Source organism: Cervus canadensis, chromosome 29, assembly GCF_019320065.1.
Source record: "Cervus canadensis isolate Bull #8, Minnesota chromosome 29, ASM1932006v1, whole genome shotgun sequence".
In the NCBI taxonomy this organism is placed as follows: domain Eukaryota; kingdom Metazoa; phylum Chordata; class Mammalia; order Artiodactyla; family Cervidae; genus Cervus; species Cervus canadensis.
The window spans coordinates 10208525-10232226 of record NC_057414.1 but is presented as its reverse complement, the minus strand read 5'-3'; the positions used below and the strand labels follow the sequence as shown (position 1 = coordinate 10232226).

General features: G+C 47.6%; 1 protein-coding gene across 9 annotated transcripts in view; it reads right to left on the bottom strand.

Moving 5' to 3' along the window:
* TENM4 (teneurin transmembrane protein 4) overlaps positions 1 to 13946 on the bottom strand; it is an 816614-nt gene extending 802668 nt beyond the window's left edge. For 5 of the 9 annotated variants that reach the window (XM_043452823.1, XM_043452819.1, XM_043452829.1 and 2 more), the window contains exon 1: positions 13490 to 13945. The gene's annotated coding sequence lies outside the window, so the exon portion shown is untranslated. Of the gene's footprint in view, positions 1 to 12001; positions 12779 to 12873; positions 13448 to 13489 lie in introns of those variants that run through there. The other 4 variants (XM_043452821.1, XM_043452826.1, XM_043452828.1 and 1 more) reach the window with 3 other exon arrangements.
* Positions 13947 to 23702: the final 9756 nt, after the last annotated feature.

Sequence of the window (23702 nt, the reverse complement as noted above, 5' to 3'; positions counted from 1 at the left end):
TATTCTTATGATGGACTTATGATGTAGCTATTTTAAAGTCATTTTGGAGAGAAAATTTAATGGCATGGGGAAATGTGATGTATTAAGGTTACAAAACTATGAGAACAATCTGCTATAGCTGCTGGGGGAGGGGGAGTAGTGTTATGTGTAGACTCAATACTGGACAGAAAACCAAAATGCTGGGAGGAACTATGTGGCAGGATTACGGGTCATTTTCATTCATTCTCTGGGTTAAGTTTTTATGTGTTTCTATTGCTTATGTGTAGTACTGGCATAATAAGAAAAAAATCACATTAAATAAAAACATGTTAAATGTTACAAAATTTTCAAAGTAATATTTATCCTAGCAATAAAAATCGCTGCCTATTCCACAATGTGTCGTGAGGTTTAATTAGTTTGAGGACCTGAAAATAAAAGCCCGAAGAGGACACGGTAATACTTCAAACTGCAATCTTTCTATGACATGAAAATGACCACTCTCAACTATGCCTACTGTTCCACTGTGGCTGCCACCACCGAGGCCACCACGACACCAACAAGGAGATGTGTGAATCTGACAAGACTGCACAGGCCCTGGCCCTCCACGTGTGGCAGTCCTGAGCTTGGGGAGATGAGGCGGAGGGGACAGCAGGAGCAGGAAGGAAGATCAAGGTTTTAGAACCTGTGGACCTTGAACCAACAGCATCAGCAGCTCCTGGGAGCTTACTAGAAACACAGAGTCTCAGTCCCACGCTCCCGCCAACTCAGTCAGAGCCCATGCTTGGACAAGCCCCAGGCGGTGCCTGGGCACGTTAAGTTTCAAAGGCCCTCTCCAGAACACAACATGTTTTCCCAGCATGGGGTGGGTTTGAGATGATCTCAAGTAAGATGGTTTCTCAAGAAAACAGTCATTATTTGAAAGATGTAAAAAATCACCCAAACCTTCCAGATGTGAAAGGTCTCCAGGCCCTCGGGTCATGTCAATTCCCTGGCACCAGCCCTGGAGAGCTACTCCCAGCTCAGCCTTCTCTAGGAAGCAGAAACAGCTCAGACATTCCCTCCTCTACCCAGGGAATCCCGAGGCCCCGCTGGCCGGGTGGAGGGCCGTGCATGAATAGTTAATAGGGCTCTGCCCAGAAATGAACATAAAAGCAGCAAAACCAGGTCAAAGCAATATCACCACATCCCCCAGCGAGGGCTAGGCCCTTCCCAGCACTCAGAACACAACTGTGTTGGAACGAGAAGACAGGCTGAGAGAGAGGGCTACTTTTCTGACCCAGATGCCCCAGTCCACCCAGAAGGCCCAGGGAAGGGGTGGGAAAGAAGCCTTGATTGCTATATCTGTAGTCCCACGGCTCAAATAAATTAGGTCACCCACCTCATACACAAATTCCTCACCGCTTCTTTGAAGAAGAGAGAGAACAAATATGTCATGAGGCTCTATAACCCTGCGCCATTTCTCAGTCTGGCTTACACTTTCACATCAGCTGGGGAGCTCTGCAGAGCTCTGTGGCCTGGGTCCCAGTTAGAGCCGTTCCAAGCGCTCTGGGGTGGAGCTGGGCATTGATAAGAGTTCCCAGCTGATTCTGAGACACAGTCAAGCCTGGGATCCACTGTGCAGGGCGCTGAGCTGGAACTCAAAATCCAGCATCTGACAGCAGCTGGCAGAAGCAGGTGGAACGTGACTCTGACCTGGCTGGGCAGACTGGCAAAGGGCCAGAGCTAGACTCAGAAAACAGGACCGTGGTCTACATCTTGAGCCCCCTGGCTTTTCCACTTCTACAGACACCTCAATTTTCATAAGGTAGGTCCTCTCAGAGTTTGACCTGCAAAAACTAGAAACAAGCTTCTTTGAACCCTCCCAGCACCCTGCCCAACCATGCCCACCCCCCACCCTCCACCCACACACACACGTAGGTCCACTACTGAACTCTGAAGACTCAGAGGATCAAGAGCCAAGTGGGCGAGGGGATAACAGGAAGGAAAATCAGCGTAGCAAGAGCCACCGTTCACACAGAAGACGCAGCCCGTCAGGCACCGGACCAGCCTTACCAATCCCGCACCAACTGTTTGGGGTAGACTTCTATTTCCATTTCAGAAGTGAAAAGATGTTGAAAGCTCAGAGAAGTTACTTGAATTCATACAGCTACTGGGTGACAAACAGAATTCAAACCCCAAATCCACTGGAACTGACTATGGTCTTACATGGCTTTGAAAAACACTTACCTGAAATACATGGGAGAACTATCCATAGTGGAGGGAAAAAAAAAAAACTCATGATTCAGAAGGCCCTCAAAAAAAAAGATGCTCATTCAACAATGACAAGCGAAGCGAAGTCGCTCAGTCATGTCCAACTGTTTGCGACCCCATGGACTGTAGCCCCTCAGGCCCCTCGGTCCATGGGATTTTCCAGGCATGAATACTGGAGTGGGTTGCCATTTCAAGGACTCACAAAAGTGCCACATTCTTTCCTAATAATCCCCTCAACAATCCTACCAAATAATCATCATTATCCCCAACTTATGGATAAGGAAACTAAGTGTAGACATGAAGTAACTTGTCAAAGTCCCACAGAAATGAGGTGTCACAACTGGCAGGGGGGCTGTCCACAAATTCGGGGTCTCTTACAAGCTACCAAGACAGGAAGGATAAGGGCGGCGGTTTCACAAATTCCAAAAAAGTGAGCTGAGCCACAGGGATCTGGGGGCCTCCGGGGAAGGGGTTCCAGGCTGAGCACTCCCAGCTCTGTTACTCTATCAGGGCTACTTTTGAATTAAGCATCTTTTTTTGTTGTTGTTATAATCATTCATCCTGCAATAATGGAACAATCTGCTTTATTTATTCCTTGAGAGGGACGGAGCGCGCGGCTGGGAAACATTGAGGCGTTTACACAGGATAAGGATGAAGTGCATCCCAGGGAAACTGAGAAAACAAAAGAAAACAGGCCAGGCAGCAACAGAACTGGCCAGCCTGTACCTCAGCATCGGCCACAACTCATCAAGTCCCAGCTGGTGGTTGGGGACGAGTCTTGCAACCACCAGACGCCCATCTCCGTCAGGAAAGTGGGGACCCTGCCAACCTCCAGAGAGGATCCTGGCAGACAGCGGAGCTGACGTCCTCCACGGCACCACGCGCCCAGCCCTGAAGTCATCTGTCTCCTCACTTTACCTGTGACAGGTGATCTGCTGAATGAACACTTAATCCTCACAGCCACACAATATGAGATGAGCGCGCCTGTGTTCCCGACTTTACAGATGAGAGCTGTGAGGCTCAGAAGGTTGCCCAAGGTCACACGGCAAGGTAGTGGGTGTCAGGGTCTGACCCAGTTCTTTCCGGCTCCAAAGCTGATGCTCTTCCCAATATTCCACGCTGGTTAGTCGGAACCACCTCAGAGCTCACACACAGAGAATCTGACTTCAGGGGCCATAAGGAGCAATTCAGGTTGGGTGCTAGGAAGCACTTCCTGGCCTTGGCGGTAGACAAACACTACATAGGATAAGCCAGAAATGCCAAACTGCTAGAGAGGGCATATAGGGAGAGCTGAGAGTCCCTGACCACACAGCACTGGGGAGAGCACAGTGGGACACGCGGTGGCCAAACATTACAGGTTGGTTCAGTTAAAAAAAAGTAAAAAAGAAACCCAAACTTCACCAGTGTTCTAGTAGTTCCCTGGTGGCTCAGACAGTAAAGCATCTGGCTACAATGCAGGAGAACCAGGTTCGATCCCTGGGTCGGGAAGATCCCCTGGAGAAGGGAATGGCACCCCACTCCAGTACTCTTGCCTGGAAAATCCCATGGACAGAGGAGCCTGGTGGGCTACAGTCCATGGAGCCACAGAGTCAGACACGACTCAGAGACTTCACTTTCACTTTCTGGTAGTTAAAGAGTCCAGCTGCCAATGTAGGGGACAGGAGTTCGATCTTTGGTTCGGGAAGATCCCACATGCCGAGGAGCAGCTGAAGCCACGCGCTGCACCTACCAATCCCATACACCTAGAGCCCGTGCTCTACAAGAGCAGCCACCGCAGTGAGAAGCCACGCACTGTGAAAAGTAAAACAAAAGGAAAAATAAAGTACAAAATTTAGAGGAAAAAGCTAAAACAATTCTCTCAAAATCATCAAAAAATTCTATTAATTCACAGGTTACAACCTTTACTACCTTGTCTCTTTCTGCTTAGCTCTGTTTCAACAAATGCCTGCTTTGACAAATACATTTGGGTTTTAATAGTAGGGCATTTGGTATTTTTCTAAACATAAATTTTTTGGTGGCATTCTCCCATGTCACAAAAAACATGTCAGAAACAACACTTAATCTTTGTATAATATCCCGCTGCTTGGCTCTGCCATATTTTACTTGTCCGATCCAATTCCTATTCTTCTTTTTTCAACATTATAAATAATACTGCAATGAACATTTTTATTCTTACATCTTTTCTGCCCATCTCTGATTATTTCCTTTGGCTAGATTCCTAGAAACGAAATACTGGAATAAAGGGAATAAGTGTTTCTAGGACTACTGACAGTTATTGCCAAATTGCTTTTCTAAAAGGGTAGGTTAATTTGCATTTCCACCAGCAGCAAAGGGGAGTACCTTTCTCCCAGCATCCTTTCCAGAATCCTATGTTGTCTGACAAATAATCTTGGCTAGCAAGTGAAAAATAGTAGCATGGATCTGCAAAGAGGCACAGAGTGTGTAAATACTCATTCAATAACCTACCTCTAGTCACTGAACGTGGCACCCCACTCCAGTACTCTTGCCTGGAAAATCCCATGGATGGAGGAGCCTGGTAGGCTGCAGTCCATGGGGTCGCTAAGAGTCAGACATGACTGAGCGACTTCCCTTTCACTTTTCACTTTCATGCATTGGAGAAGGAAATGGCAACCCACTCCAATGTTCTTGCCTGGAGAATCCCAGGGATGGAGGAGCCTGGTGGGCTGCCGTCTGTGGGGTCGCACAGAGTTGGACACGACTGAAGCGACTTAGCAGCAGCAGCAGTCATTGAACAAGTATGTGGATAAACAGGGACTTGAACTGGGTCCCTACCCGCTACCCAGAAGTACTCAGCCACAGCTTGGGTTATAAAATTATAAAAATACCAAACATCAGGTATCCTTTTAGGAAATTTTGCATGAGAGTTTCAGGGGGTAAGGACCTTTGCATTTGTCAAATGATCCCAAGCTACTAGACCAACACTGTCCAAGAGAACTCTGTGCGATGATGGAAATGATCTGTATCTGTGCAGTTTGATAATGGTAGCCACTCTCCTCTCCTGAGCACCTGAAATGCGGCTAGAGCAAGGGAGGAGATGAATTATTAGTTTGATTTAACTTTAATTAAATTGAACTCAAATTGTGACTAGTGGCCACACTGCACAGCGCAGCTCTGGAGTACCTAGTGTACCACGCAGTATTTATTGAGTCACACAGTCCTAGAGTCCCCCAGTGCCACCTACCTCTGCCATCCTTCCTGCAAGGCAAGAGTCTGCCTCTTCTACCCGCATTGCTGGGTGTCCATTTGTTCTCTCAGATGCAGGGTTAATGCTATTTATCTGCCATCTGGGGGTGATGTAAAGATCAGCTAATGAATGTTTGCAAAGAGCTGCGTTGCTGACTGGTTCTCAGAATAATTGCACGTTAATAAAACGTTTCAACGACCAATACTCATCCAGAGGCCAAAGCAGGGCTGGGTTTATTTAGTAAAAGGCTGATTTCTCTGACTCACCCTGCACCAGATCCTTCCACCGTGGATCTCATCAATGCCAAGTCCTTTTGTTTGAAAGGTTCCACCAATCGGAAGATACTGAAATTTACCTTTGCAATGGTTTGATGTCACAGTTTGATGAGTAAATTAATAATACAAACAAGATTGGGGAGGGGGGATATTTAACCAACTTGAACAAATTGCTTTTAAGCTCTTAAGCACTTTAATTGCTTGCCTGACAATGATGCAAATTTTGAAATGTCTGGATCCACTCTTAAAGTAGGCCCAGTAAAAGCACCTCTAAAGGGAAACACTTTGCTAATAAGCACTCAGTTTTAATTACCTGGCATTCTAGAAAGCTACAAAGTTGCCATTCTAAGAAAAATAAGGTCTGGGGGTCAGAGCGGTGTACAATCAAATGCTGGGCCTTGGTGTGTGTCCTGGACAGATGGCTCGCCTTATTGATCTTGTTTCCCCATAGAGAACATGGTGATAACAGCAGCTACCTGACTTATAGAAGGCACTGTTTGTTTTCTTCCTGCCCCATTCGTCCACTTCCTGGACAAGCACGGGATGAGAGGGTTGACAAAGTCCCTCCCCAGCCTGTCTGAGAAAATGAAGATGCCAGTTCTCAAAACTCAAAAGGCAAGAACAGACACATCCTTTACAACACCAGACTACAAGACAGCTCCTCCTGACGTCTAGCAGTCACTATTATTACTTTCTGTAATAAGGTCAGAGTAGGAAGTAGCTAGAGATCTTGCGTTTCCAAGCTAGGCCATGGACCAGCAGCAAAGTACCCGCTGGCAGTTGGTCAGAAATGCAGATTCTTGGGTCCTAAGGATCTTCAGACCTACTCTAGATCTACTGAATTAGAACCTGTGTTTAACAAGATTCTCAGGTAACGTGGGTTAAAGTTTGAGAAGCACGAATTTATAAAACATCAAATCTACTCTCGTCTCCCAACCTAGTTTTCTAGAGAGGGAAACTAATTTCAGGAATTGGCAAGTGTTTCACCAAAGCCATAGAGGTGGACTCCATCTCTCTGGTTTGACTTTCAAAGAGTTCAAAGATCAGACTTTTAGAAATCAACAATCATTCCACAGCGAGAAAATGGGGTCTTTTGTGAGACAAACATTCTTAAAACCTAAGGTTCTTGATCCTCGTCATGATTAATTAGTTGCCTCTTACACCCTTTCCTCACTGTAGGTCCAGGCCACATTTACCATCCATTGGCAAAGCAAATGCAGGGCTCAGAGGACAGGGAGGAGGGGGCAGAGCATACTTGCTCTTGAGATCCTGCTACATTGATGTCCTGTTTCTTTTTTGTTTCACAAATGAAAGAAAAGCCCTGATTTGATGTTTGGGATGTGGCAAAGGACAAAAATACTCCCTCACCTCCCCCAAGTGAAAGTGGAGTGTGTCAGTATCAAGGCAGCATCTAAACACTTGTCAGAAGTCAGAGTCTGCGACCAGCAAAGCAGGTTTCCTTTATGGTGACAACGCCGTCAGACCTCTCCATCTGATCTAAAGGAACTCCTGATGTCTCCTGCGGAGCCTGGGGACACCTTGGAAATGGAAGGACTGGACTTCCCCCACTGGCTCCACACAATACTTTGTCAGCGGACGAGTCATCCAACCACAGGGAACAAATCTTTTCTGGGTCACAGAAATCTGATGCGTGAAAGACGAAGGAAGGCTGACAAACACATCTGGGGACTGAACTGACCCAGACAAGGGTGGGACAAGAGCAGGGACCAACTACCACTTTAGGAACAGCAAGTAGGTGGTTTTGTTGTTTGTTTGTTTTTAATTGTGCCCAGGGGTCACAAAGTGAGACTTTTAGGCTGCTTGTCCTAATAAATGCCATGCAGTGGACAGTGGGGCTGGGAAAGGGAGGATAAGCTTACCTTGGGGTGGTTTCCTTTGCAAACTTTTCTAAGGCGTCTGAAGCAACAATGGGGTGAAGGGAGAGGGGAATCCAAATGCAAAGACACACTCAATTCTCTGAGGCATTGCCATTCACCAGGCAGCCAGCCTCACCTACAATACAGACACGTATCTACATATTTTGTCTCCATTGCTGGCTGAAGGGCTACAGAGAGTGATGATTCCAAGACAGCCAGGGAAGGAAAATGTTCTTGGAAAAATGATTTGCCTATCAGTTGAGCAGAAAGGCTCAAAGTTATGCAAATCCCCTGCTTGAGGTCTGATTATCACCCCTACCTCCATCTCCTACCTAGTTCCTCATGCCTGCAAAGGATTGCAAAGTAAGCAGCCATATTCTGCTTTAAAAAGATGAAGTAGAAATCACAAGGGACCCTATTCCTTTTCATGTGTGACAGAAGTCTCACCATGGCATATGCCTCTGACCCTGCAATCCTGCTTTCTGGGGATTTATCTCAAGGAAACGCTAAAATTGCCCAATGTGTACAAGAATAATCACTGCAGCTTTGTGATAATAATAAAAAAACTAAAATAAAAATAAACTAAAAATAAACCAATTCAAAATTTATGTACTGTTCTACTAAATTATGCCATATTAAAATGTTGGGGTTCTATGTACCCATTAAAAATGTTGCCATGGGGAAAAAGTCGGAACATGGAAAGATTTATCAAGAAAGGAAAATAAGCACTGAAAATATTGTAACTATGATCTCATTTTTTTCTAGTCATAAAGAGAAAGTCACAAGGTACAACCCTGAACGTGGGGAAACATTTTCTTTTTGCTTTTCTCTGCATTGTCTTACTTTGCTACAGTGAACATATATTACTTTGGTAATTAGAATAAAGACAATAAAAGTTAGAAAAAAATCGTGACAAAGTAATAAATATATAACCCACAGAGGACTAAGCCTCTACATTTACAGTTTCATTAGCAGCCTTCCTTATGGAAAACTATAAATTCAGGGATCCATGCATGCGTGGTTCCCTGGGAGCTGGGGCGTGTGTGACTTTCAAAGTGGCCCCCATGGCAGTCTTTCACCGCAAAGCAAAGATGGAGTGATTTAGTTTTCAGTTACAATAAGCCAGGCTGATAGGCCATGTCAGAACGCAGGTACAATTCAGCTCTTTAGATCTGAAATTGACGTGGATTTACCCTGCTAGGCTCTTGGAATCAAACCTGTATTTACGGATGTGGGAGCATGTACTGGGACAGGAACATCAGGAGAGGCTGGGGCCCAGGCAGAGTAGCCACCTGTTAGAATCAGACAGGCAGCTAAGTCCCCAGTGAGGATCTATCTTATGTGCTTGGTAAGCCTCATTTTCCTTCAACCTCTAATACACTTAAAGAGTGTGAGCAAGTGTCTTAAACTGAGTCCCTTGCTTGTCTCATCCAACACTACCTTAAATTCTTAATCACCTTTTTTTCCCCTCCATTATTCGGAACTTTTCATCTGGAAATACCAGGTTATGTAACAAGCCAATCTGCATGAGGATGTAATTCTGTCAGAAAAAAAAAAAAAAAGGACTCAATGAGGGAGAAATTCTAACAAAACTGGAAATGACTTTTGGAAGAAAAGAGAAGATATTTTTGTTTCAAGCATTTGAGTTGGTTTTAAATAGACTGTGGATGCAATATTGCTGGTTCTTCTGGAGTTGTTGATTTCCCTGCCCATCCCCCACCTCAAAGCACCACGTGCTAAAGGGATGAAGGAGGTGGGAGGGAATGACCATCTGTGAATGGCTTGCAGGATGTCAGAGGCTCTATGGACCGTAATCCTTACAACGCTAGAAACTAGACAGCATCTTCCCATTTTACAGGCAAGTGGGCTGGAGCTTCAAAGGCAACTTGCCTAAGGCCATAGAGTCATGACTCCTGTCCAGGAAATTAAGGGGTTAAAGTCACATCCTCTAGATTTACCGCCACAAAACCACGGAGGAGATCCTACCACCTAGAGTCAGATCTACCCACTCCTACAACACCCATCCTTCAAAGGCAACACGTGTTCCTACAGAGCTCACTAGCTCATATTCCAGGTCATTCCATTCGCTTGCAGAACTGTCTTCTGGGCGTTCTTTTTAGGGCTGAGCCCTGGTTCTGCCCTCTGGCGCCCCGCACTGAGCAAGGCTGACCCTTTTCTCCCCACGGTCCGTTAGGATGGTTCATTGGCCTTCTGCCCGCAGTCCACCCCCCACCCTACCTCCCTCAAGAGAGGGCTTGATACTAGGAGGTTGACAGATGAATCCAAGAGTTTCTCTGGAAAACCTTTCCACCCCTGACAACTTCCCCAACACAGACTTGGCGAATTCGCACACCAACCCCCACGCACTGAAAGACACGTGGTAGGAATCAAACCTTCCCTAAAACTATGTGAACGTCTATGTCCTAAGTCCTGAGGAGCATGGGGACGGCTAAACCATCAAACATTCGCAAAGCACCGCAGTGGAGAGGAGACACACGATCACCCCGGGCAATCTGCTCCAACTGGTTCAGGTCCACCAGATCCAAGGACTTCCCATTCTCTCCGTCACCAGGGAAAACGGATTCCGTCTCAACGTCCCCTTATAACGCCCACAAAGAAAGGAATCTGGTTTTTGCGAGATGACTGGCCTCCCGCGTACCTCCCCTCCCAAGCGCACCTCCCCTCCCAAGCGCGTGCGCACGAATACACACACACACACACACACACACACACACACACAAAACTTGCTTCCACCGCCACCACCTGTGAAAACATCTCTTGTAACTTTGGCGAAGAGAGCTCCCGGCGAAGCTGAGCGGCAGGGCGCCCGGAGCGCGCCGGGGGTGGTGAGGATGGAGGGCAGGGAGGGGAGAGGGGAGAGGGGAGAGATGCGCAGCGCGGACTCCTTGCCGCGCCGGGGGCGGCAACTTGGCCGGGAACGCGGAGATCTCGGCTCGGGTTTCCCACCCCGGCCCCGCCCACCCAGCGGCCCAGCTCCCGCGGACTGCGGCTCTGTTGGCCCAGGAGCCCCAGGCCGGGGACCACGGGCAGACGCCGGGGGGCGGGGAGCGCGATCGGGTCTCGATCCGCGCCTCCCACCGTGGACCCCTGGAGGTGGCCAGAGGTGGGCGGGGAGGAGGATAACTCGGAGCCATAGCCGAGGCGAGGGGCAGGAATGCGTGGCCCTTGAGCGCAGGGAAACAGGTTGCTGCGGAGCCCGGTCCCCTCCCTGCGGCGGCCCAGCGGCGACCCTGCCCCGGGGGTGAAGCTAGCACCTCCCGGGCACACCCCGCCCCTCCCCAGCCCCCCGCGGGCCCGGCCCGATTCCCGCCGGCAGCCGGGTTAAAGGCGCCTTCAGCAAGGTCAAGGCGAGGCCGGCCGGCACCTGGGGATTTTTCCCAGCCGAGCATGAGCTTTGCAATCGCATTGTTAAGGATCATGGCAGCGGCAGGAAATCCGAACAGCCCCACAGGTCTGCGAGAGTGAGGATTTATTTTACAGCGCGGAACACACTCAGACAAGACCCGGGATTTCGGCGGGGTGGGGGCCGCGGGGGAGGGAATGCGGGGTTTCTGGACGCTGGAATGTGGGGAAAACAAAACATTCCCCATCCGTGCACGCCGCCGCCCCCACGACTGAGCGAGGAGGTGGCTCAGAGCTGCTGTGCCCCAGACTTCAGCGATCTGCAGGGCACTGCCAGGTCTGGCTGCCTAATCCCTCTACAGGCGAAAAACAAGATTTAAAAAAAACAAAAACCACCCCACTACTGTGGTTTCTCTATCAAAGCCCATCAACGTGCTGCAGGCGGCAAAGGGAAGCAGCGAGATGCGGCGAAGAAACACAACAGAAGCAAACTGCCGTCCGCGAGGCAGAGAAGCCAGGCGGGGGGGAAGCCGCACTCGGCACCCATGGGACCCGCGCCGGCCCGGCCCGGGAAGCCAGGAATAGGTACCTGGTGCTGGCGGACTCACTCTCCCTCCAAGCCCGCGCCGGAGTGGGCCTGCATTGCCGGATGCTTGGCCTCTCCGAGGGTGGACCAGGCATCGCGGGCAGGTTTCTAAACACATGAAGGGCACTGCGTGTGGAAGATGGGGAGGAGGCGCTCGGAGAAGCAAAGAAGAGGGCCTGTGGGGTCCCCTAGAACACAACGCCGGTTTCCAAATACAGCATTCCCTGGAAGGCCTCCCTCACCCCGCAAGGTGGAAGCTTGGTCCCCTGCGAACTCAAAGGACCCTGAGTTCTGACCGGCTTTCTCTCTCTCATCAATCCCAGATGCTTTCCCGGCCCCTGATCTGCGGTTCTTTGAGGGGACAGTGGCATTGGCACCCAAAGCCCATCGCGGGGGGGGGGGGGGCGCCGTGATGCGGGGCGTCTTTCTCCTCTCTGGTCCTGGGGTGGGAGCACCCGGTACTTACATTCCTCAAGCCAGCAAACTTTCGGGCTTGTCCTTCGCCAAGCTGGGGCTCCTATCAAGGTTCCGGGTAATCACTGAGGCAGTTTATGTAATTGCCCGCGATGCCGTTCGGCTGATCTCCCGGCGCGCGCGGCCGCACCGCTCAGCACATGGACACCGTCTCAGCCCCGCGCTCAAACACCGAGCGACCCTCGCCACCGCCTTCCGCAAGCGGTAGGGCGCTCTCCTGGGCTAGTCAAATACCAAGAGTGCGAGCGGGACTCGGCAAAACCCCGGCTGCCCCCCGGCGCCGCTTTCGCCGCATGGGTGGCTTACAGATAGCTGCGTCTCTACAAACCTACTCGCCGGGGCTGGTGGCTGGAGGGGGTAAGGGACCCAGGCGGGGACTGCTGCCGTTCTAAAGAAGACTCCGTAACCCAAATCCTCGTCCACATGGACCACAATGTATACAAGCCGCCTTAACGTCTCGCCCTGAAAGGGGAGCCAGTTTCCAAAGTTACAGACCACGCAGTTGAATTTCCAGTACTTTCCAACCTCGCCTAGGCGGAGGCAGGGCAGAGAAGGGCGGGCAGCGGCCAGCAAAACCCACCCTACTGCCCCGCCAAGGAGGACTCACCAGTTGAACACACACACACACACACACACACACACTCCTCGAGACCACCTTCCCCTTCCCGAGTGCTCCTAATATAGACTGCATTTTTAAACCGCGAGGAAAATGACTAAGGAGCTCGGTGATCACATTTCATCCCAGAGCACATTTCCCCGAAGCTGGGGTGCCATCTCTCTCTCTCTCTCTCTCTCTCACACACACACACACACACACACAGGAGCGCTCCCAGTGTCCACCCAGGGGTTGCAACCTCAACTCACTCCGAGGGGAACATGAAGACCGCGGCAGGGCAGCGGGCTAGGAGAGAGGGGCGCCGCGTCGGCTGCAGAGGGCACGGGGCTGGGGTCGCGTCTCCTGGTTCTCCGTTCCAACCGCAGGGCGCCCGGGGCCGCCGCAGCCGCCGCTAGCCCGACAGGGCAGGCTGCAGCCTGGGAGCCCGGCGCCGCCTCGCGGGCTCCTGCAGCGCCCGCCGGGCCCTGTGGCGGTCGGGTCCGCAAAGGGGCTGCAGACCCTGCGCCGGGGCGGGGAAGGGGACCCGGGCAAGGCCGACGAGCCCCGGCACGCTCCCAACCTCGAGGCTCTCCCCTAGCCTTGGCTCCCAGGCTCCAGTCTGCGGCGAGGTTCCGGGAGGCTGCGCGGCGGAGGCTCCGGGCTCCAGACCCACTCGCCTCCCCGGAAACCCCAGCCGTCCTCGCTGCCTCCCCCGCTGCGGGCCGGGGAAGCGAGCGAGTGTCTCCGGGAGCCCTGGGCATCCGCGCGAGCTGCCCCGACCCTTCCCCGGCTAACGAGCGCCGAGAGAAGAGAGAGAGAGCGGGTGAGGCTCCGCCGCGGTGTCCCCAAAGGCGCTTTTCCGTAGAGCGGATCGCGCCGCCTTACCGTGGCTGCAGGCTGCCGCCGCCGGGGAAGCGAGGAGCAGGGCGGCAGAGAGGCGAGGAGCCGCGCCGGTAGCTCCTCTCGCTCTAGGCGGCGGGGCTCCGCGTGCCCGAGCAAGCGGGCGCCCAGGAAGGAGCAGGTCCCGGCTCCGCGCTCAGCTCCGGCGAGACCAACAATAGCTCCCGTAGGGAGCGGAGCCCCAGCGAGTCTCCAGCCGCGCGCGCACGCCCGGCCGCCGCTCCCGGCCGCTCCCGGCCGGCGTCCCTGCCAGCACTGCTGGCCCACATGAAACAGCTGCAATCCCGAGGCTTTGGGGGGGCGGACGGCGGGGTGTTGGGGCGGGGGTGTGCGCGCGCGCGCGCGTGTGTGTGTGTGAGTGTGTGTGTGTGTTTAATAGCTTCCCTCCTCGTCTTCCCCTCCCCGCCTGCTCGCCTGCCTGCCTCCGTCCCCCACCCTCGCTCTCTTACACACAGAGAGGGCGAGCGAGGGACACACAGACACACTCACACACGCACACACGCAGGCTACATGAATGGGAGGCGGGAGCTAATCCTCCCCGAGGCTGGGCGAGCCGCGGCGCCCGGGCGCTGGCAGCCGGGCCGCACCGCGGCGCGCTGGGGGCGCCACGCAGGTGATGCGCGCGCGTCCTCCCGGGACCCCTCACCCGCCTCCCGGTCGGCCCGGTCCCTCTGTTCTCTCCGACGTCCTCCCCACTCCTCTTCCCTCCTTTCCCTCCGCTTCTATCTCCGTCTTCTTCCTATTTCCTCCTCCTTCTCGAATTCTCCGAGTTCTCTCAGTTCCCTTTCTCGGTCTCCTCTAATCTTAGCCTGTCCTTGCTTGCTTTCTCGCCCCTTTTCTCAAACTTTCTCCTCCCTTATCCCCGACTTTTCCTGACTTCCTCTCCTTGCGTCTTTTGTTCTCTTTCCTCCCGGTTTGGCTTTCGGCCGCGTCTCCCTGCAGTGTTGTCTGATCGCCTCTCCCTCCCCCCATCGCCTGCCTCGGGGTCTCTCTGGGGGCGCGAGAGCCACCCCTCCCCGCCCCCAGCCGACTCCTCGTTTGTTATTTCAACGCCCCCAACACTTTTCCAGGGACGGTCTCTCTAGCCCTTGCTGCTGCAGCGCAGCCAGAGGTAATTAAGAGCTGAGAACTAGAGTTCCTTCCTCAGGCATGCAAGATGCCCAGGGAAAGGCCCTCCTTCCTCGGACAAATTCCCCAAAACCATGGTAACAGCCACTGAGTCGTGATAACAATCATTTAAAAAATAACTACAATGACTCGTCCAAGAGATTCCTGTCCTTCGCGTGTCCGGATCGTGATCGCCAGCATGTTTCCAAGAGAAGGACATTTTTCTTTGATGGGAGAGGCAGCTTGGTGCAGTGGCAACTTACTGGGGCTTAGGGGAGGAACCAGAAAGAGTCTCAGCTCAGCCCCGCTGCATTCTAGGCGTATGACTAGGGCAGGCCATTACTCTTTATCTAGCCTCAGTTTCCTCACCTGTAAAAAGGATAATTACCCCCTACCTCACCAGTTGTGGTGAAGAATAAACGTGAGAACAAGGGGAGGGGGAAGCTCTGGACATAGAGGAGATGCTCAACCAATGTTAGTTTTCCTTCCCTCTCACCCCCTTTTAAAACTCCCTTCGTGATCTCCTGCTACATTATATTGCCATGATCTCCAGTGCATAATGAAGGAGAAAGTGTGACAATACTAACATCATATAAATGTGAAAGAAGGTCGAGGGTATTTTAAAATCTCGCTTGTGTGATCAGGAGACTAACTAGCCAGTTGCCACCCATTGATTACAAAGGCATCACAGGGATTACAGTACAAAGTTGGGGAGCTGGCATGCCCTTCAACATCTCCTAACAGGAGGGGTGAAGGTAGGAGTAGGTGAGAGATTTCCATACACTGTGTCCAATCTATTTTTCAAATGTTCATGATCACTGAACACTGACCATTGACAAAGCCTGTGAGACTAGCTGAAATGTCGGGTCTTCGCCTTTGAGTTATATTTATCAACTGTGTGTCCTCACCGCAGATATCAGATGCCGAGGCTAAGCTGTGATTGGCCGTCAGATTCAGTCCTTTGACAAATATATGTTGACCACCTACTCTGTGGTTGGCACTCTGCCTCTGTACACCCAGCGATGAGGCGAGCAGACCTTGCCTTTGTGGGTGTGCAGTGCAGTAGATGAGACACAAGATATTTTGCATAGTCTCAAAGTATCTTTGATTAATTTCAAAGGGGAAAACATTACAATTGAAAAACCTGGCCAACTCCCCCTTAATCAAGCAATTACTACATCGTCATCATCAGGAATATGGCAAATAGGCATCATATGCCCCAAGATGTGATGCGCCAAGAGGGACAGCACATCGTTTCTGTGGAGCTTCTGCCAAAAATGAGTAACTGAGTCGAATCGTGATGATACATCAGACAAACGTAAGCTGAGGGCCGTTCAGGGAAATAACTGTCATGAACTCTTCAAAAATACCAAAGTCTTAGAAGACAAAGACTCCAGAACAGTTCCAGATTCAAGGACCAGTTTAGTTGTTGTGACAATAAATGAAACATGTGGTCCTAGATTGGGACAGCTGGTAAAATTAAAGTAAGGTCAGTAGATTAGATAATAGTTTGTATCAATGTTAATTTCCCAATTTTGATAATTACTCTGGTTATGTAGGAGACTATCCTTGTTTTAAGGAAACACATAACTGAAATATTTAGTGGTTAAAGAAGATGAACAAAGCCCAATCCCCACCTTCAAGGAGAAGCAGTGTGGTCTGCTTCTGCCTAAGAAATGGGCAGAGTGTTAGCACAGACCCTCTGGCCAACTGAATCTTTGCATGGAAAAGGAAGGCTTCCTTGTAAGAGGCGGCATTCAAGCTGAGTTTTTGAAGGCAAACAGTTTGCTAGATCACATGGAGACAGTTTTTTTTTTTAATTGAAGGATAATTGCTTTACAAAATGTTGTTGTTTTCTGTCAAACCTCAACATGAATCAGCCATAGGTATACATATATCCCCTCCCATCTCCCACCCCTCTAGATTGATACAGAACCCCTGTTTGAGTTTCCTAAGCCATACAACAGATTCCCATTGGCTGTCTATTTTACATACGGTAATGTAAATGTCCATGTTACTCTGTGCATACGTCTCACCCTCTCCTCCCCTCTCACCATGTCCATAAGTCTATTCTTTTTTTTTTTTTTTTCATAAGTCTATTCTTTATGTCTATTTCTCCACTGCTGTCCTGTAAATAAATTCTTTAGTACCATCTCTCTAGATTCCGTATATACATATACACAATGGAATATTACTCAGCCATAGAAAGGAACGCATTTGAGGGTGTTGTTTTCTAGGTAAAGGTAACAGTAAGAGGAAATGAACAAAAACAAGAGGTACTCGTTCAGGCCATGGAGCTGGCATATGAAGGGACTGCCTGGGGTAAAGTCTAGCACAGTGGTTAGGATTGGTTCTTGAAGGGGCCTCAAGGAAGCTGAGAATCTCAAACATCCTGAAAGCTCAGGAGCTGGGTGGATGGGTAGTAAGGGGTTATTAGAGGCTTTTAGTTAAAGGAGGTAGGTGATCTTAAGTGTACTTGAAAAAGGTGATGTTAACAACACTGTGGAGAAATCGGTTAAAGAGAGTGACCTGAGAAGACCAGGGAGTCTCCTTTAGGTCATTTAAGGCAATTGCAGTGAGGCTGAAGAGGGGAGGAGATACTGGAGAGACATGAAGGATATAAAATGAACAGATTTTGGTGGATGGGCTGGGAAGGTGAAATCCAAAGTGACTCCTAATTCTCAAGCTTGGGAACCTGGGTAGAAGGTGACTTTAGTCACTTTGATGTCCACAGCATTCAGGAGGAAGTGGAGGTTTTAGAGCAGAAAGTAACGTCAGTTTTCACCATGTTGTAATCTAACTCTACAGCTAGCTTGAGATTTTCCTATATGGCTGCTCTGTGCCATAGGAAACACTGCTATAGAATTCAACCTAACACTCTCTGAATGGCCAACCCCATCTAGTACTCAGAAAAACAAAAAACCAGTGGTAGCAGCACATTATTTGTAATAAAGGGAAAAAATTAAATAGCCTAAAAGGTCAACGAGGATAAGTAAATTGGAGGGCAGCCTAGTTGGACTATTATGAAGCCACTCTAAAGTTTTTCTGTTTTGCAGAGTTCTTTATGCCATGGAAACAGGCCAGTGTTAACATGTAAATTTCTTAAGAAGCAGACTTCAAAACTGTTAACTACATAAAAATCACTGGGGAGAAAAACCTGAAACGAAATCATGCCAAATATTAACAATGGTTGCCTCTGGGTGATAGGATTACGAGTAATACATTTTCTTCTTCATGCTTTTTTGAAACTTTCTAGCTTTTCCACAATGAACATTCATTACTGTCATAACAAAAAATAAGCTGTCATTAACAAAACAGAAAACGTCTGGGACCACCCCCCCCACCCCACCCCTGACTCTACCCCCCACCGCCTCTTCCACTTTATTCCTTTGCAATCCACTCTTCCCAATCGCCTGGCAGACTAACTGCCTTTTAAGCTTTATCTTTAAGAATAAAATAAGAGAGCATTTAACAAATCAGGGGAAATTATTAGCTGGGCTGGAGAGGGGGAGAAGGTGTCTTAGGCAGCCAGATATGTTATTAGAGCTGTTGAAACTGTATATATTAAAGATGTTTGCATTGCCCTTATTGATTCTGTGATATGTTACAAGGAAAAGAAAACCTATAATGGGGCCAAGAAAATGTGCGTCTTTAAAGGGCAAGTTTTAATTAGGAAATGTATTTATTTGCAAAAACACTTCTTGTCATAGTCCAGCAGTTACTGTAAAATTGTTTTAAAAAGCAAGTATTTCAGGTAAGGAGGCAGGTAGGGGCAAGGGGCAAAGCTTTATGCCTGGTGTCTGACATTACATCAGCGTAGGATTTGGATGCCCACTGATAAACACCATCAAATGTTCACGATTAGAGAGAGGAAAATGCAGGCCAAGCAGGCTCTTATTCTTTGGAAAGGTTGCTGTAAACAGCACCTCAGTTAGGTTCCCTCGGCATCTGTTGATTTTTCGTCTATGGTAATATTTACTACGTGGCTACGTTCCCCAACTCGATGCTAATAACACCTCCCCCAGCATAGCCCTTTCGCCTTTGGAAAGGCCCTCCACGGCTGTTGATTCACTTAAGCCTTGCACTCACCCTGGCCGAGATCCCATTATTTGAAGTTTATAAGGGAAGGAAAGAGACTCAGAGAGGCAGGGTAGCCTGGAGAACTAAGAAAGGACAGCCTTCTTGGAAAGCCTTCTTTGTGGCTCTGAGGCTTCAGAGATTTGTTATCTTTTCACAGCCTCAAGATAACCTGGGAGGGAGGGGGCGTAAATGGAGGCGTATATGGTTCTGGTCCAAGAGAATCTGACTGGGAACCCAGTTCTCAGCATTTCCAGGCCAGTGCCTTTCCCCGAAGGACCCCATGTGTAGAAGTCAATTGTTGAGGCTGGGTGTTATTCTCTGACAGCTTGCTCAGCTTCATCTGTGAGCTGTTTTCCTGTCTGGTCTGAAGATTAAAAGCTGGTCTGTGGGGGTAAATGGTGACTTTTGAATGTGTCTGCTAGAAAATAAGGGGAAAGACTCTGCTTGAAATCACGGAAATTTTCTCTTCTAGAGAAATGGTTGACTCTTGTCTCTTTCTCCCCACCCCTACTGCAACGTTCAACAGAGTATTTGGCACTTAAACGTTCTTAGTAAATGTGAGTGAAGAAACAAATTCTAGTCACAAAATAGCTAGTATGTATTAAGTACTGAGCCCAGGATGGAGCAAAGGGTATGATCTCATTTAAATTTTAGAGCAACACCATGTGGTAGATATAATTATTACCTCTATTCCATAGATGTGAAAACTGAGACATGGAGAAAGCAGTTTGTCCAAGGTCACCTGGCTAAACATCTGCTTTACTGACTATGCCAAAGCCTTTGACTGTGTGAATCACAACAAACTGTGGAAAATTCTTAAAGAAATGGGAATACCATACCACCTTAACCCACCTCCTGAGAAATCTGTATGCAGGTCAAGAAGCAACAGTTAGAACCAGCCATGGAACAACAGATTGGTTCAAAATTGGAAAAGAAGTACGTCAAGGCTGTACATTGTCACCCTGCTTATTTAACTTATACACAGAGTACATCATGTCAAATGCCATGCTGAATGAAGCACAAGCTGGACTCAAGATTGCTGGAAGAAATATCAATAACCTCAGATATGCAAAAGATACCACCCTTATGGCAGAAAGTGAAGAAGAACTAAAGAGCCTCTTGATGAAAGTGAAAGAGGAGAGTTAAAAAGCTGGCTTAAAATTCAACATTAAAAAAACTAAGATCGTGGCATCCAGTCCTATCACTTCATGGCAAACAGATGGGGAAATGATGAAAACAGTGAGAGACTTTACTTTCTTGGGCTCCAAAATCACTGCCAATGGTGACTGCAGCCATGAAATTAGAAGACACTTGCTCCTTAGAAGAAAAGTTATGATCAACCTAGATAGCATATTTAAAAGCAGAGACATCACTTTACCAACAAAGGTCCGTCTAGTCAAAGCTATAGTTTTTCCAGTGGTCATGTATGGATGTGAGAGTTGGACTATAAAGAAAGTTGAGCATCAAAGAATTGATGCTTTTGAACTGTGATGTTGGAGAAGACTCTTGAGAGTCCCTTGGACAGAAAGGAGATCAAACCAGTCCATCCTAAAGGAAATCAGTCCTGAATATTCACTGGGAGCCCTGATGCTGAAGCTGAAACGCCAATACTTTGGCCACCTGATGTGAGGAACTGACTCATTGGAGAAGACCCTGATGCTGAGAAAGATTGAAGGCAGGAGGAAAAGGGGATGACAGAGGATGAGATGGTTGGATGGTATCACCAACTCAGTGGACATGAGTTTGAGCAGGCTCCAGGAATTGATGGACAGGGAAGCCTGGTGTCCTGCACTGCATAGGGTCACAAAGAGTCGAATATGACTGAGCAACTGAAGTGACAGACTTGGCTAATACATGGCAAATCCAGATTTCAACTTGGATTCTTCTGAATCCAGGTTCTTAGCCACCATATAGTATTGGATGGATGGATGGAATTATTGATACCAGCAGAGAATTGAATCTCCATGAACTGCCATACATTTTATGGGATGGTTAATCTTGTCTAGAATAGGTCATCCCATTGTTCTCCATGATTGCACCCCATTTATTTCGTATAGCATGTTTCCCAAGCTGCAATTATTTGTGCGTGCATTTGTTTTACTTAGATTTTTGAACATCTGTCCCACTTGCAATGTAAGAAGTTCCATGAGTGTCTTGGTCACTGTTACAATTACCAAGCACAATGCCTGGCACAAAAGTGGATTTTCAATAAGTACTTGTGAAATGAATGAATGTGGGCTCCCATCCCATTAAAGTGGTGGAGAGCTTATGAGTATGTATATACATACCCTTGTGAAAGATGGGTATTTTATATGAATTTCAGTTCAATTCAGTCACTCAGTCATGTCCAACTCTTTGCGACACCATGGACCGCAGGACACCAGGCTTCCCTGTCCATCGCCAACTCCTAGAGTTTACTCAAACTCATGTCCATTGAGTCAGTGATGCCATCCAACCATCTCATCCTCTGTCGTCCCCTTCTCCCTCCATCTTCAATCTTTCCCAGCATCAGGGTCTTTTCCAATGAGTTGGTTCTTTGCATCAGGTGGCCAAAGGTTTGGAGTTTTAGCTTCAGCATCAGTCCTTCCAATGAATTTTCAGGACTGATTTCCATTAGGATGGACCGGTTGGATCTCCTTGCAGTCCAAGGGACTCTCAAGAGTCTTCTCCAACACCACAGTTCAAAAGCATCAACTCTTCAGTGCTCAGCTTTATTTATAGTCCAACTCTCACATTCATACATGACTACTGGAAAAACCATAGCTTTGACTAGATGGACCTTTGTTGGCAAAGTAATGTCTCTGCTTTTTAATATGCTGCCTAGGTTGGTCATAACTTTTCTTCCAAGGAGCAAACATCTTTTAATTTCATGGCTGCAGTCACCATCTGCAGTGATTTTGGAGCCCCTCAAAATAAAGTCTGTCACTGTTTCCATTGTTCCCCCATCTATTTTGTATGAATTTACTCCATCCTATACCAACTATACTTTCTGCCTTGAAGACATGTGGTTCTGGCAGTGGGGCTGGGATGCGGATGAGCATGTCATGGTTCAGATTTTGTTCCTTCACTGACACTTGTTCCCAGATAGCAGGGAGAACACTGATCAGGAAAAAGTAGCCTCTGTTCTGGTCAGAGGTGACTAGCTGGCACAATCCCACAGTGGAAGCATCCACTCTGATTACGCCAGCCTCTACCTTCAGAGCAGAGAGACACTGTGTCAGCTGACATCTCTTGCATAACATTTCCTTTCTGAGAGCTGGTGGCAATGGTTTTCTCAAAAGGAGCTTTCTGAAAGCTTTCCTTCTGCGTGCTGAATGCCGTGTGATACTTTCCAAAGAGAATGCATTCTCCCTCCTTGACAATTTTTGTCTGTTTCCTCATCATTTGTCTAATATACTTCATTGCCACTACTGTCGATTTGCCTTTTTGTTACAGCAGGTAGATCAGGTGGCAGCTGCTGGTGTTCTGCAAAGCTAAATCCGGTCCATTTCTTAGTCTTGGATGTCTGCAGCCTTTATTAGAACTGTATATTGGTCCGGAGGGTAGTGGCCATTGGTCCAGGGATAATCAGCAATGTAACAAACAAAGCAAGCAAACAAACAAAAAAACAATCTCAAGGCTTCCACTAAATAACCAAAGCCTCTGTAGGGTGATTCTAATCACTATGGTTTCAGACAGTGACCCAATTTTTTATGCAAATCCATATACTTACGCCTTATGACAGTTCTACAAAATAAATTCTATGACCACTCCAAAATCAGATTATAATCTAATATTTCTAGGGATTATTAGCCTGTGGAGTGAAAAGAGTAGCATTAATGTTAATTTGCAAATAAGCACACACTGTTCTGTTCTGCCTACTGCTTTTTCCATTTAACAGTATATCTTGAAATAGCTGCCTCCTTTTTTATGGTCGCATACTGTTTCATTTTTAGGGATGGACCCTTTGAATTTAACCACAGGGACCACAGTGATTAAGCTATATTCATTTAAATAAATCTCAAAAATTAACATAAGATCGGGTACTTTCCCATTAACTTTAAATGAGTGAATTAAATTATATTCCCACTATCAAGTCTGTTCATTATTAAAAAGAAGCAATCCAAAGGATGCTGAAATTTCATATCAGTTGGAAAAGGATGAACATTTCAAATAACAGTGTTGTGGGAATGGACAAACCATTTGAGGGGTGAGGGGAGATAAATCTCTGTCCCTATTAAAACTTCTCACCCTGAATATTGAAAAAAGAAAATATGAAAGTTCTAGAAGAAAGTATAGATGGCAATTTACATGATTTTGGAGATGGATAGAGATATTTTTAAGTGTGTTATGAAAAAGTCATAAAGGAAAATGTTAAAAATTTGACTATATAATAACTTTGAAATGTTTATATATTTATAAAACCAAGACAAAAATCAAAAGAACAATAATATGTTGGGGAAATATTTGAAACATACATGAAAAAAGTGCTATTTTCCTTAATATATAATGAGGTTTTACAGTTTTATATGCAGAAGACATCTCAATAGAAAAGTAGGCAAAGGACATAAAAAGCTAATTTACTATTAAAAAAAAAAAGTAAAAAAAACTAAACAAATGATGTATACTTAAGTCACTTGTAACTCCAAAAAATGCAAGATATGAGAATATTGAGAGCTTTTCTTTTCACTTATCAAATGAGAAACGTATAAAAGAAAAATTACATACTCAGAAAATAGTTACTCTCCTTATATTGCGAATGGTTATATGTTGACACACACTTTCTGAGAGATAATTTAGTGATATTTAACAAAAGCCTTCCATTGTGTGAGTTTTCAACCCAGGAATCTATGTCTACATTCAGTAGAGCTAATTAAAAGAAAATGATTATGGATGGACCCAAAGACTTAACGTAAAAGAATTTTGTCAGTGTTAGTATGAATAGTGTCAGATTGGAAACAATCAACTGCCAAACAATTAGTAAATGATCAAATGTGTCATGGTACATCAGAGTATGATGAGCTGTTACACA